Source organism: Ambystoma mexicanum, chromosome 4q (assembly GCF_040938575.1).
Source record: "Ambystoma mexicanum isolate Mex_15411 chromosome 4q, UKY_AmexF1_1, whole genome shotgun sequence".
NCBI classification, from domain to species: domain Eukaryota; kingdom Metazoa; phylum Chordata; class Amphibia; order Caudata; family Ambystomatidae; genus Ambystoma; species Ambystoma mexicanum.
The window spans coordinates 1,134,276,886-1,134,290,662 of NC_090928.1; the positions used below are offsets into that span (position 1 = coordinate 1,134,276,886).

The 13,777-nt window shown below is 43.6% G+C and overlaps 1 protein-coding gene across 1 annotated transcript in view; it reads left to right on the top strand.

Annotated features, from left to right (window-relative positions):
• TRMT61B (tRNA methyltransferase 61B) overlaps nucleotides 1-13,777 on the top strand; it is a 356,558-nt gene that overhangs the window by 342,058 nt on the left and 723 nt on the right. The gene's annotated exons all lie outside the window — the stretch shown is intronic.

The following is a 13,777-nucleotide window of genomic DNA, read 5'->3' on the forward strand; positions in this document are numbered from 1 at the left end:
TGTGTATAAACATGAACAGTCATCATCCAAACGGTTAAGTAAAATGATTAATGATAGGTTACACATACCCAGTAATGTAGTGTGCAGAAACAGTAGGCAGGTCGGAAACAAGAGAAACAAATCAGATCAGTACCAAGGTGAATTAAGATGTCATATAACGAATTAGGAGGGAATCGGGTCCATTACCTGATGTAAGTGAATGAATAGTGGCGAATTCTGTGCTTCAAAAACCGCACTGCTGCATCGGGCTCGGCGAGCAGTAACTATGAACAAGCAGGTATGTGTAAGGAGTCTATCCAAGCGTAGCTAAACGTATTGGATCGAGTTAAAACAACCGTGCATAGTAGCTTACCGTTAGTAGAAAACGGAGCGGAGCAGTTCTCTCCGCGTCTGCCGAAACCAGACTGTCCTCGTTGCATCAGCGCGTTGCCGAGCAACCTGGTTTTGTAAGACACGTGATCGCGGCTCCACGAAGAAGGACGCGAGTCACGATCCGTGTCTGCAAGCAAGCCAATGGGCTTGAAAATGATGAAAATAAGTAATTATAGGGCGTCCTAGGCTAGTTACGGGAAAAGTCATTGAATAAAATGGAACAAGAAATTGAAAATCCGTAACCCATGGACATAGAAAAAATACTACAAGTGGATAATCAATGGGGATAGAAATATCTCAAGTTGATGGCCATAATGACTGTTCCATGAACACCTATCTAGAGGCTATGTTATTCCTATATATGTGCCTTCATGTGATTATACAATAAACAGCTCCTTGGAAACAAACCTTGTGGCTATATCATGCACTATATGTGTGTGCCTTAATGCCGCTAGTGGTGTCGTCCAGGCAGACGGCACCTGGGGTCCTGGATAAAGCTCCAGGATGCGCAGCATGCAGGTCACTACGTTGAGAACATTTTCTATTCATATAAATGTATACAATTAAATCAATTCCAAGTGACCATCAACATTCTGGTCATTTGTGTAATGGTGCCATGCGCACCTAGGTGCTAAACCAAACAGAAACCTGCAACATACAATTAGAGAAAACAATGAAAATTGATCTCCTCATTTAGTCCATTTGGTACCAAACTGCCAAGTTTGTCAATCCAGTATGTGTCTGCGATTCAAACGTTGGCATAAATCCTCATGAGGACTATTCTTGGTTAGAACTTCCAAAATCACAAATCTAATTTGTGACACGTTGTGTCCATTGGCCATCCAATGACGTGCCACGGCTGAATTAGTGTTTGCATTGCGAATACAGGGTCGGTGTTCACCCCACCTCAATTTAGCTGCTCGTGTTGACTGTCCAACATAGAATTTCCCACAAGGGCATTTAATGCCATAGATGTTACTGCTGTCACAAGTGCCAAAAGTCTTAAGCATAATCTTCTGCCCTGTCCTTGGATTGTTAATGATCTCTTTAATGACAAGGTTACAGTTGACACAATGAAGACAAGGAAATGTCCCAGTTCGCTGTGTCGTAGGTTCCTTTGTTATAGGTTTTGTTTGCACCAGTTCGTCTCTTAGGTTCCTGCTGCGTTGGTATGCAAAGACTGGTTTTTCGCTAAATAAATCTTGTACTCGGGTGTCATTCTTAAAAATCTCCCAGTGTTTCATGATGGTTTTCTTGATTTTGTTACTTTGCGTAGAAAACTTGGACACATATACCGGTGTCTTCAATTCTCTTATTCTTGGGATTCTGTACTGACAATAGTCTCTCCCGTGACAAGGCATCAACTTTGTTGGATGCTAGATCAAGTTCATTCTGCTTGTATCCCCGGGCCAGAAATGTTCCTTTCATCTCCATCTGTTGTGTTCTGTAGTCTTCAGGGTCACTCACTATTTTCTTGACCCTAAGTAATTGACTGTATGGCAGGTTCTTCAGTAGGCTCGGCTGGTGGAAGCTGAGACGGTGTAAGAGATTATTGCGATCCGTCATTTTTCGAAACAGTGAGGTGCTGTAGTTGGTAAGTTGCTTCCTGACTTGGACATCAAGGAATGTTATAGTATCATACGAGCACTCACTAGTGAACTGTACCCTTTGGTCAATGCGGTTTAAATATTCAAAAAATGTTTCAAAGGACTCTCTGGTCCCCTTCCAAACTCCAAAGATATCATCTATGTATCTCGTTCATATCCGGATATCCTTTTTCCATTCTTGTTTATTCAACACATAGTCTGTTTCGAATTTATGCATGAAGCTGTTGGCATATGAGGGTGCCATGGTGGCCCCCATTGATGTCCCTGCAGTTTGTAGAAAAAACTGATTGCCATACTGAAAATAGGAGTTCTCTGCAATAAATTGTAACAGTGCCAGTATGAATTCTTTCTGGGCACGTATCTCTGGTGCTTTCAGTAACAGCAATTCTACATCTTCTATCCCTAGGTCGTGGGGTATGGAGGTGTACAAACATTTCACGTCTATAGTGAACATCAGGTCGTCTGGCAGAGGTGTCAAGGAGTTGAGTTTTTGCAGGAAGTGGGTGGTATCCCTAATGTATGTACTGGTCTCTTGTATCAGTGGCTGCAGGAAGAAGTCAATGTAGATGCCTAGAGGTTGGTTGATGCTCTCTATACCTGCGACAATTGGTCTACCTGGTGGTCTAGTAGCATCTTTATGGATCTTCGGTAACGTGTAGAAGTTAGGTATTCTTGGATGTTTTTTGGAGAGAAATTTTTTGTGTGTGCTCATTGATCTACTCCAATTCAAGTGCTTTTGCCAAAAGGCTCTCCAAATTCTGTTTGATTGAAAGAGTAGGGTCATGATCCAAAGTAGCATACGTGGTATGATCTTGAAGCTGTCTTTTGCATTCAGCGTCATAGTCAACTGTATTCTGAATGACCAAGGCTCCCCCCTTGTCTGCTGGACGGATGGTAATGCTCTTGTCACTAGAAAAGATGGCACAATTACATGTCAATGTTATGTTTAAATGGATCAGACTTGCCCTGATGAAGGAATTGTTTTATTCCGAAATGCATTGGCACAATATGAGTCTATGGATAGAGTGACTTGTGGCAAACTCTTCCTCACTAAGAATACTATTAGTGATTACTTGTTACTTTTTTCATTAAAAAAAAACTTGGTTTGATGGATAAAATCAACATTGAAAAACTATCACAACTTTGAATTTTTGAATTTTTCCATGAATCAGCTGTATTGTTCACACAAATTGCATACAGTAAATTACAACTAACATAAAACCCGGTTTGGGATTCCAGAGAGCGGCTGTATGATTGGGTAGTTTACCTAATCTTTTGCTTCTGCTGTTTTTTGGGCTTGGGTGTCTCCAGTCCTTTTTTTCAGCCAGCTCCTGTACAAAGGATCTCATTTCTATAAAAAAGACTCCTTGCATCAGAGACCTTTAAGGACACTAAACAGTTCAATACCCCTGTGGTGCCCGGTCACATTTGCTTCCTGCTTTTTTCTCCCCCCCCCAGCCTGGCGAGACACACAGCAGTGGTGGCACACATTTCGAGTAGATTACTCAACACATTGAAAAAATATGTCATTTGAGGACATTGAAGGTTTATCTAACAAATGTGCTGAAACCCTAGGTTTCTCATCTGAGGAAGCATCTGCCATTCTCAAACTCATTAGAGAAACATCTATTGGTGCTCATGGTACCACACCAAAGGATCCAGCCAAACAGATTAAACAATTAGAGTATCTCGTACGCAAGGAGATAAACAGGAAATTACATGCAATTACCCTCGTACGGTACTTCAAAAATCAATGCATTCCAAGGGGGCTTCGCACTCGGCTCCGACCAACTTTGTGCAAAGAGAGTAAAGAATTTGTTCGGAAGTGGGAAGCTATACTGAACAAGTGTTCATTGGACCTCATCCTGCTAACTATCCAAGAATTATCAAAGAATTTAACAACCCTCAGCACAGAAATCGAGGAGATAGAGAATTAGTTGGTACACTTGGAAGAGAAGAATATGACACCATATTACTAGAGATCAACACGAAACTACGACTATATCAACGATGAAGTATACACCTGGATGGATAGATACGGCCCAGTAGCACCTAAGCAACTTTTCAAATACACATCGGACAATACCTCCAGTTCTGACTCAGAGGCCCTGAGAGAGTCTGAGACTCCAGTCGAACAAACCATCGATAACCCTGTACAGACGACAAGCCCTTCAGCACAAGCTCCGTCTGCTTCATCTTTTTTAGGTGCCCGCCGAAAAGAACCCACAGGGGGAGGAGGCAGCGGAAAAAACAAACCTCAGACCAGATTGCAGCAGAAGAAAAGTTAGTCATAAATATATCCGAGAGAAGACTTAATAAGGCGGAGGAGGAGACTCTGCAAAAGGGTCTCAGTTTCGTACCGATTTACAGAACTACCTTGTTTGACACGAAGATTGAACTATACAAGTTTGTTTGCAAACTCAAACTTAGTCTTCTTCAATGAATTGGAGACACAAGAGAGTCCGATCAAGATTCCAGATTTTCAAGAATTTAGAATCAAAAGTGGGTTTGTTCCACCTATCACAGTACCATCCATAGAAATTTTCCAGAAATTAGTTACCCGGGACCTTGAACGCATCAGCTACAGAAATCTTCCTTATAAGAACCTTAAACCACATGAGATGAGACTAATTAGGGACCTGTTTAGTGACAAGAGCATTACCATCCGTCCAGCAGACAAGTGAGGAGCCTTGGTCATTCAGAATACAGTTGACTATGACGCTGAATGCAAAAGACAGCTTCAAGATCATACCATGTATGCTACTTTGGATCATGACCCTACTCTTTCAATCAAACAGAATTTGGAGAGCCTTTTGGCAAAAGCACTTGAATTGGAGTAGATCAATGAGCACACACAAAAAATTTCTCTCCAAAAAACATCCAAGAATACCTAACTTCTACACGTTACCGAAGATCCATAAAGATGCTACTAGACCACCAGGTAGACCAATTGTCGCAGGTATAGAGAGCATCAACCAACCTCTAGGCATCTACATTGACTTCTTCCTGCAGCCACTGATACAAGAGACCAGTACCTACACCAGGGATACCACCCACTTCCTGCGAAAACTCAACTCCTTGACACCTCTGCCAGACGACCTGATGTTCACTATAGACGTGAAAAGTTTGTATACCTCCATACCCCACGACCTAGGGATAGAAGCTGTAGAATGGCTGTTACTGAAAGCACCAGAGATACGTGCCCAGAAAGAATTCATACTGGCACTGTTAGAATTTTTTGCAGAGAACTCCTATTTTCAGTATGGCAATCAGTTTTTTCTACAAACTGCAGGGACATCAATGGGGGCCACCATGGCACCTTCATATGCCAACAGCTTCATGCATAAATTCGAAACAGACTATGTATTGAATAAACAAGAATGGAATAAGGATATCCGGATATGGACGAGATACATAGATGATATCTTTGGAGTTTGGAAGGGGACCAGAGAGTCCTTTGAAACATTTTTTGAATATTTAAACCGCATTGACCAAAGGGTACAGTTCACTAGTGAGTGCTCGTATGATACTATAACATTCCTTGATGTCCAAGTCAGGAAGCAACTTACCAACTACAGCACCTCACTGTTTCGGAAAATGACGGATCGCAATAATCTCTTACACCGTCTCAGCTTCCACCAGCCGAGCCTACTGAAGAACCTGCCATACAGTCAATTACTTAGGGTCAAGAAAATAGTGAGTGACCCTGAAGACTACAGAACACAACAGATGGAGATGAAAGGAACATTTCTGGCCCGTGGATACAAGCAGAATGAACTTGATCTAGCATCCAACAAAGTTGATGCCTTGTCACGGTAGACTCTATTGTCAGTACAGAATCCCAAGAATAAGAGAGAATTGAAGACACCGGTATATGTGTCCAAGTTTTCTAGGCAAAGTAACAAAATCAAGAAAACCATCATGAAACACTGGGAGGTTTTTTAGAATGACACCCGAGTACAAGATTTATTTAGCGAAAAACCAGTCTTTGCATACCAACGCAGCAGGAACCTAAGAGACGAACTGGTGCAAACAAAACCTATAACAAAGGAACCTACGACACAGCGAACTGGGACATTCCTTGTCTTCATTGTGTCCACTGTAACCTTGTCATTAAAGGGAACATCATTAACCATCCAAGGACAGGGCAGAAGATTATGCTTAAGACTTTTGGCACTTGTGACAGCAGTAACATCTATGGCATTAAATGCCCTTGTGGGAAATTCTATGTTGGACAGTCAACACGAGCAGCTAAGTTGAGGTGGGGTGAACACCGATCCTGTATTCGCAATGCAAACACTAATTCAGCCGTGGCACGTCATTGGATGGCCAATGGACACAACGTGTCACAAATTAGATTTGTGATTTTGGAAGTTCTAACCAAGAATAGCCCTCATGAGGATTTATGCCAACGTTTGAATCGCAGAGAGACATACTGGATTGACAAACTTGGCAGTTTGGTACTAAATGAGGAGATCAATTTCCATTGTTTTCTCCAATTGTATGTTGCATGTTTCTGTTTGGATTAGCACCTACATGCGCATGGCACTATTACAGAAATGACCAGAATGTTGACGGTCACTTGGAATTGATTTAATTGTATACATTTATATGAATAGAAAATGTTCTCAACGTAGTGACCTGCATGCTGCGGATCCTGGAGCTTTATCCAGGACCCCAGGTGCCGTCTGCCTGGACGACACCACTAGCGGCATTAAGGCACACACATATAGTGCATGATATTGCCACAAGGTTTGTTTCCAAGGAGCTGTTTATTGTATAATCACATGAAGGCACATATATAGGAATAACATAGCCTCTAGATAGGTGTTCATGGAACAGTCATTACTGCCATCAACTTGAGATATTTCTATCCCCATTGATTATCCACTTGTAGTATTTTTTCAATGTCCATGGGTTACGGATTTTCAATTTCTTGTTCCATTTTATTCGATGACTTTTCCCATAACTAGCCTAGGACGCCCTATAATTACTTATTTTCATCATTTTCAAGCCCATTGGCTTGCTTGCAGACACAGATCGTGACTCGCGCCCTTCTTCGTGGAGCCGCGATCACGTGTCTTATAAAACCAGGTTGCTCGGCAACGCGCCGATGCAACGAGGACAGTCTGCTTTCGTCAGACGCGGAGAGAACTGCTCCGCTCCGTTTTCTACTAACGGTAAGCTACTATCCACGGTTGTTTTAACTCGATCCAATACGTTTAGCTACGCTTGGATAGACTCCTTACACATACCTTCTTGTTCATAGTTACTGCTCGCCTTGCCCGGTGCAGCAGTGCGGTTTTTGAAGCACAGAATTCGCCACTATTCATTCACTTACATCAGGTAATGGACCTGATTCCCTCTTAATTCGTTATGACATCTTAACTCACCTTGGTACTGATCTGATTTGTTTCTCTTGTTTCCGACCTGCCTACTGTTTCTGCACACTACATTACTGGGTATGTGTAACCTCTCATTAATCATTTTACTTAACCGTTTGGATGATGACTGTTCATGGTCATGTTTATACACATGTCCTTTTGAATATGGGATTGATTATATATGGATATTAACCATGATATGACTGGCACAATTACATGTAAATGTTATGTTTAAATGGATCAGACTTGCCCTGATGAAGGAATTGTTTTATTCCGAAATGCATTGGCACAATATAAGTCTATGGATAGTGACTTGTGGCAAACTCTTCCTCACTAAGAATACTATTAGTGATTACTTTTTTCATAAAAAAAACCTTGGTTTGATGGATAAAATCAACATTGAAAAACTATCACAACTTTGAATTTTTCCATGAATCGGCTCTATTCACACAAATTGCATACCGTAAATTACAACTAACATAAAACCCGGTTTGGGATTCCAGAGAGCGGCTGTATGATTGGGTATTTTCCCTAATCCTTTGCTTCTACTATTAGCGGAAGGCACCCTATTGAAGCGTCACGCATGGCTCAAGAGCTCTGGCTTTAAGCCCGAGACACAAGCTTCTCTTATTAATAAACCTGTGGAAGACTCTGCCCTCTTCGGCAAATCTGTAAACGGGTCCCTCGAAACCACAAAGAACACGAAACTCTGAAGTCACTGAGCCAATTCTCAGCCAAGCCATTTGTTCAACGGGGAGTCTTTAACCTCCACCGCTCCTTTCGCGGGCAATACTTTTCCCGCTCAAGGCGCTTACAGAACAGGAGTGTCTCTTTGGTATTCCAGCCAGGTCACTTCCAGCAGTTTTCAAACCCCGCAACAGCTGGGATTTCGGCGTGTCAAGGGTAGGGGGCAAAACCCAGCAGCCAGAGGCTCCCCTGCCCCTGCCAAAAACAAAAAAATGACTTGGTGCTGCAGTTCCCCCCCATGTTTCCCCTGTAGAGGGACGATTAACATCTTTCACCACACATGGCAGGGCATCACCTCGGATCAGGTGGTCCACAAAACAGTCAGCGGCAGCTATTGCATAGAATTCCTTCAGCCATACCAATATCACCTGCCGAAAAGAGAGAATATCTACACATCCTGCTAGAAGAAGTCCAGACCCTGCTGCAAAAGGGAGCGATCGAGTTCCTCCTAGATCTTCAAATAAACAAGGGTATTTATTCTATATACTTCCTTGTATCCAAAAAGGATCTAACCATATGCCCTGTTTTAGATATGCATCCTGCAAACAAGTATGTCAGACCTCAAAAGTTCAGGATGACGACTCTACAGGAGGTAATCCCTCTGTTATTCATATTTCAATGTTGCTAGCGCACAAAGTGCCTCAGCTCTGAGGGTATTTACAAAGGTTCTTGCAGTGGTGGCAGCTCACCTGCACAAGCAATCCATCCCAGTGTACCCTTATCGCGACGACTGGCTCATAACTGGAGATTTGCACCAGGCGTGTCTGCAGGATACCGAAAGGACTGTAGATCTTCTTTTCAACCTGGGGTTCTCAATCAATGAGATAAAGACAAGTATGTTCCCCAGTCGGGTCAAACAGTTTCTAGGAGCACTAATTCGAACAGAAGACGGACCAGTTCTCCTCCGTCTAGAGGGTTCAAAACATGTAGTTCTAGATCCCCCCACTATGTGGCCAGTCGTCGAGTAGCCATGCGGCTGCTGGGGAAGCATTTCAAACACCTACAGGGGAAGACTGTTCTGGTCCTTAAAGACCGCACCATGGCCATGTATTACCTGAACAAACAAGTGGGCACTCACTCTTCAGGACTGTCCAAACTGTCACAGAACATTTGGAAATGGGCACTCAAACACAATATGTTCCTACTGTTACAACATGTTCCAGGGGACACACAATCTTCCAGCAGACGCACTCGGCAGAGACTTGCATCTACCCGTAGAGCACAAGTGGCGCTTGCAAGAACACATTTGATACGTCTTTGCAGAATGGGGGTCATCCAGAAATCGACTTGTTCACAACTCTAGAAAATGAGCAATGCCCAGATTACGCCCCTAGGCACCCTCAGAACAGTCCAAATGGAACGGTCTCTGGAAAATATGGTCAGGGAGATTTGCCTTTGCTCTCCCCCCCCCCCCCCCCCCATTTCCCCTACTCAACAGAATAGTTCACAAGATGCACCAGGAACAAGTCACACTAATCCTGGTGGCACCCATGTGGGCTTGTCAGCCATGGTTCTCATCTGATGAGGATATCAGTCTCCCCACACAGGAAACTGCCTTGTCCATACACTATGCTGTCACAAGATCAAGGGAAAACACTACACCTGTGCCCTCAAACACTCAACGTAGCAGCTTGGCTCCTGAAGTCAGAGTTTGGGCACCACCAACTACCTCCAAAGATGTATGGACATTCATAGAGAAACACAGAAACCTAACACCAGGCATTGTTACTCCAATAAATGGAAACATTTTGTCATCTGGTGAAATACTAAAACATCAACCCTATTGACTGTTCTCCTAAAGATATAGGGCCTCATCATCAGTTTGGCCTTAGCCCTTATATGCAACGGTAACGCTATTACCGCCACATTTAAGGGTTGGCCCAATCATGAGTCGGGCGGTAAGTGGGAGTTTTATCTCCAGCTTTTTGCTGGAGGTAAAAATGTCCCGTTACCACCCATTTTTGTCAGTTTTCAGTGCTATTAATGCCAGCGGGTTCAATGGATGGGAATGGGAAATGACTGCTGTACCGCTACGGTATCCCCGTACCGTAGCAGTATCCCCGGCGGTAAACCGCCAGACTCCTGATGAGGCTCGTAGTCCTTGATAAAACACACCTCTCAGATTCAGGACGTTTTTTCAACTCACTTAAGGTCCACCATGCTGCCCTCTCTGCGTACAGCACATCTCAGACCAAGGCTTCTTGGTGGAAAATTCCAGTAATTAAGGCATTCATGGAAGGGGTAAAAAGACTTCACCCTCCTGTTTCTAACCCAACTCCCGGCTGGAACTTGAGTATTGGTCTTACAATGTTCATGTTAAAGGATATTTGTACCACGTACTATCACCACTGGAGTGGTCCCCTGGTGCTCTGGCGGCTGGGGGAGGGAGGGGTTAGTGGGATGAGCTCGAGAAGTGCAAGAGAGCAGTGGTGTGCTGTTGGCAGCCTCAGCCCGGAATTCCGTTGGCTGTGCTTGAGGTGTTATAATGGCAGAAGACGTTGTGTGGGTCCGTGTGCTTTGTTTGTTGCAGTGTAGTGAAGTTTGTGCAGATTGTTGTGTTGTAGGTTTGTGGTTGTTTGGTTTGAATTTGAGCGGTGTATGCAGAGGGTGAAGTTGTTAGTGGGTTGGTGAATTGGCATTGCTGTCTTGAAGTGAGGTGCTAAAGTTCTGTATTTCTAATTAGGTGGAGTGTGTGGGCGTCTCAGTGTCTGCGTCCAGATCCGGGCTGTACGACACTCGTGGTCCCTTTCCCGTATGGCATCCGTTCATATGCTTAACCTTGCCCAAGTTGGCTACCGGCCGCCTATATGGCCCCTGTTTGTATGCGGGGCGGCCAGGTGTTTGTTCGTCCCTTGCAGTCTAGCCCAGAAGGCACTCCCAATCTAGTCTAATTGGAGGGCGGCATCGGTAAGCCCGGGTTTACTCCCTCCATGTGTTGGGGCTGCTCGGGAAATTCATCATCTTATTCTATTGCTCATTCATGTTCTCTCCTACCCCCTTTGGAATGTGGCGATTCTAACGCTTGCATTATGTCCAGGCGCGGCGTCTGCCTTCATTCACAACTCTCTTCTGTCCATGCCCCTGCCAATATCCACAGCTTAGTGTGGCAAGTGCTAACGTTCACCCAACTTTATACAGGTATGATTTATAGTGGCATTTATCAAGTGGATAAAGGTTGTTCGCTGGGAGTTGGCTAGGGATGCTGGATTTTGTCCTCATGGGTGTCGCTTGTGTCCTATTAGACTGTGTGTCGTCTAGTTGTAGTAAGCGTTTCTTTTTTCAGTTCTAGATGTCGTTGTTCTCGTCCTAGATTTGTCATCCTTTTCATTGTGTTTCCCGTTTGGTGGTTTGGTTTTTTTCAGTTTCAATCTGTGATGTTGAAGAGCCAGGTTTTTAATAATTTTCTGAATTGTAGGTGGTCTTTGGTGTTTATTTCTTTCGGGATGTTCCAGGTTTTTGCGGCTAAGTGGGAGAAGGAGGAGCCTCCGAGTTTTTTCTTAAGGTATGGTTTTTCTTCCAGACAGATTTCGTTGCTTGATCTGAGGAGTCTCGTTGGCTTGTAGATTGTTAATTTCTTTTGCAGGAATTCAGCTCCTTGTCTGCTGATTGCCCTGTGTGTTATGCACATTGTTTTGAAGGTGATGTGATGTTTGACTGGGAGCCAGTGCAGTGTTTTTAGGGATGGAGTGATGTCGTCTCTTCTGGATAGTTTGAGGAGGAGTCTGGCTGCTGCATTTTGGATCCGTTGTAGTTTCTTCAGGAGGTATTCTGGTATCCCGAGATAGAGGCTGTTTGCATAGTCGATTCTTGACATGAGGGCAACAATGTGTTTTGTGGGTGAAGGAGAGGAAAGGTAAGATTCTTCCTGCTGTGTTAAGGAGGAAGAAGCATTTCCATCAGGACTCCTAGATTTTTGACTACCTTAGATAGAATTGGTGCCGCTCCCATTTCCGTTGGCCATGGAATATAGGTGGTGTTCTCTAGATTTTTGGATGTAATCGGGATTTCTCTTTCCTGGGTTGATTTTCAAGTTGTTGGCATTAATCCAATTAAAGACTTCTTTTAGGCACTCGATTAGGGTTGAGTGATCAGTTTGAGTGTAATTTTGTATTTTTTGAAGATTCTGATTAGTGCAGTTTGGTAGATATTGAAGTACAGAGCGCCAGGGGACCACACCGGAGGTGATCGTGCGCGGTACAAATATCCTTTAACATTAACATGGTGATAGTGATGACCCTTGAGGTACTCCAGTCATTGACTCGTGGTGTGTATTTGAAGGGCTTTAAGATTAATGGGACCTCCTTTTGAGCCAATGCATAAGGCTAGTCTTAAGGTGCTCCCCTATAAAGCTGCAATTCTAGTGACTATTAACTTGATTAGGAAAGTTAGTGAACTGCAGGCTCTCTCAGTTCAAGACCCATTTGTTACCATTCATAAAGACAAAGTGTAATATGCAAATACACGCTTTGCGCCTACATTTATTTCCAAGTTTCATGTGAACCAATCCATCGAACTTCCAACTTTTTTCAGCATCCCCCAAATTTAGGTGAAAGAAGCGTCCATACACTAGATGTTAGGACAGCAGTGGTGTATTACCTTGATAAAACAAAACCACTAAAAGACAGACCAATTATGTCTTTTGACGCTTGTAGAGCAGGGGACCCTGTCTCTAAATCGGCCATATCTTGATGGATTGTTAAATGCATCACACTGTGTTACTCTTGTGCCAAAAGAGATTGACCCTTTATGCCTAAAGCACATTCTACTCGAGGCACAGGAGCTACTATAGTCTTTATTACAAATGTTCCTCTTGATTCTATTTGCAAAACAGCTACCTGGAGTTGTGTTAATACTTTCACGCAACACTACCGCTTAGACACACACTCAGTCTGATTCTCAGGGGGGACAGGGGGTGCTAAGACATCTTTTTGCTGCTGTTCCTTCCCACATCCCACCACCATCTCCTGGTACTGCTTGCTAGTCTATGCACAGCATGCGATTCTAAGCAGATTCACAAGCATCAGAAGGCATACATTACTCACTGTAATCGTATTTCTGGTGCTTGTATCTGCTTAGATTCACATGCGCCCACCCTTCCTCCCCTCTTGGAGTAAAAGGAACATAGACACCTTACACCTTCTTTTGATCTGTACTCACGTATTCTATAAGGCTCCCTCCCGGCAGAAAAAAACAACCTGCGGGTCCTCGACGCATGAAGGATTTTGGGTACACTACATGTCACGTTGTGGATAGCGATTGTCACGCCCATGTCGATGTCCCTTTTCAATCTTCGAAAGAAAGGTGCAATACTCCGCGATTACCACTAGATGTCAGACTATATGCAGAGCATGTGAATTTAAGCAGATACAAGCACCAGATATGATTATGGTGAGCAATGTATGTCATTCTTGGAGAACCTGCTCTGACTCCATTTTCCAATGCCCTGCACGATGTACAATTTACAGAGCACCTCTTCTTAAACTACGAAGGAGCCCCTCCTTGATTCCAGGACGCCCAAGAGCCCTAACACTGCAGTCGAACTGGCCCTGTTGATTTCAGAACCTCAAGCTCCTGAGTATGAGATTTAAATGTAATCTACTCCCAACAAGGTAGTGCTTGGGCCGAGAGCTCCGGTTGCCAATACATCTAGAGTATGTAGGGTATATA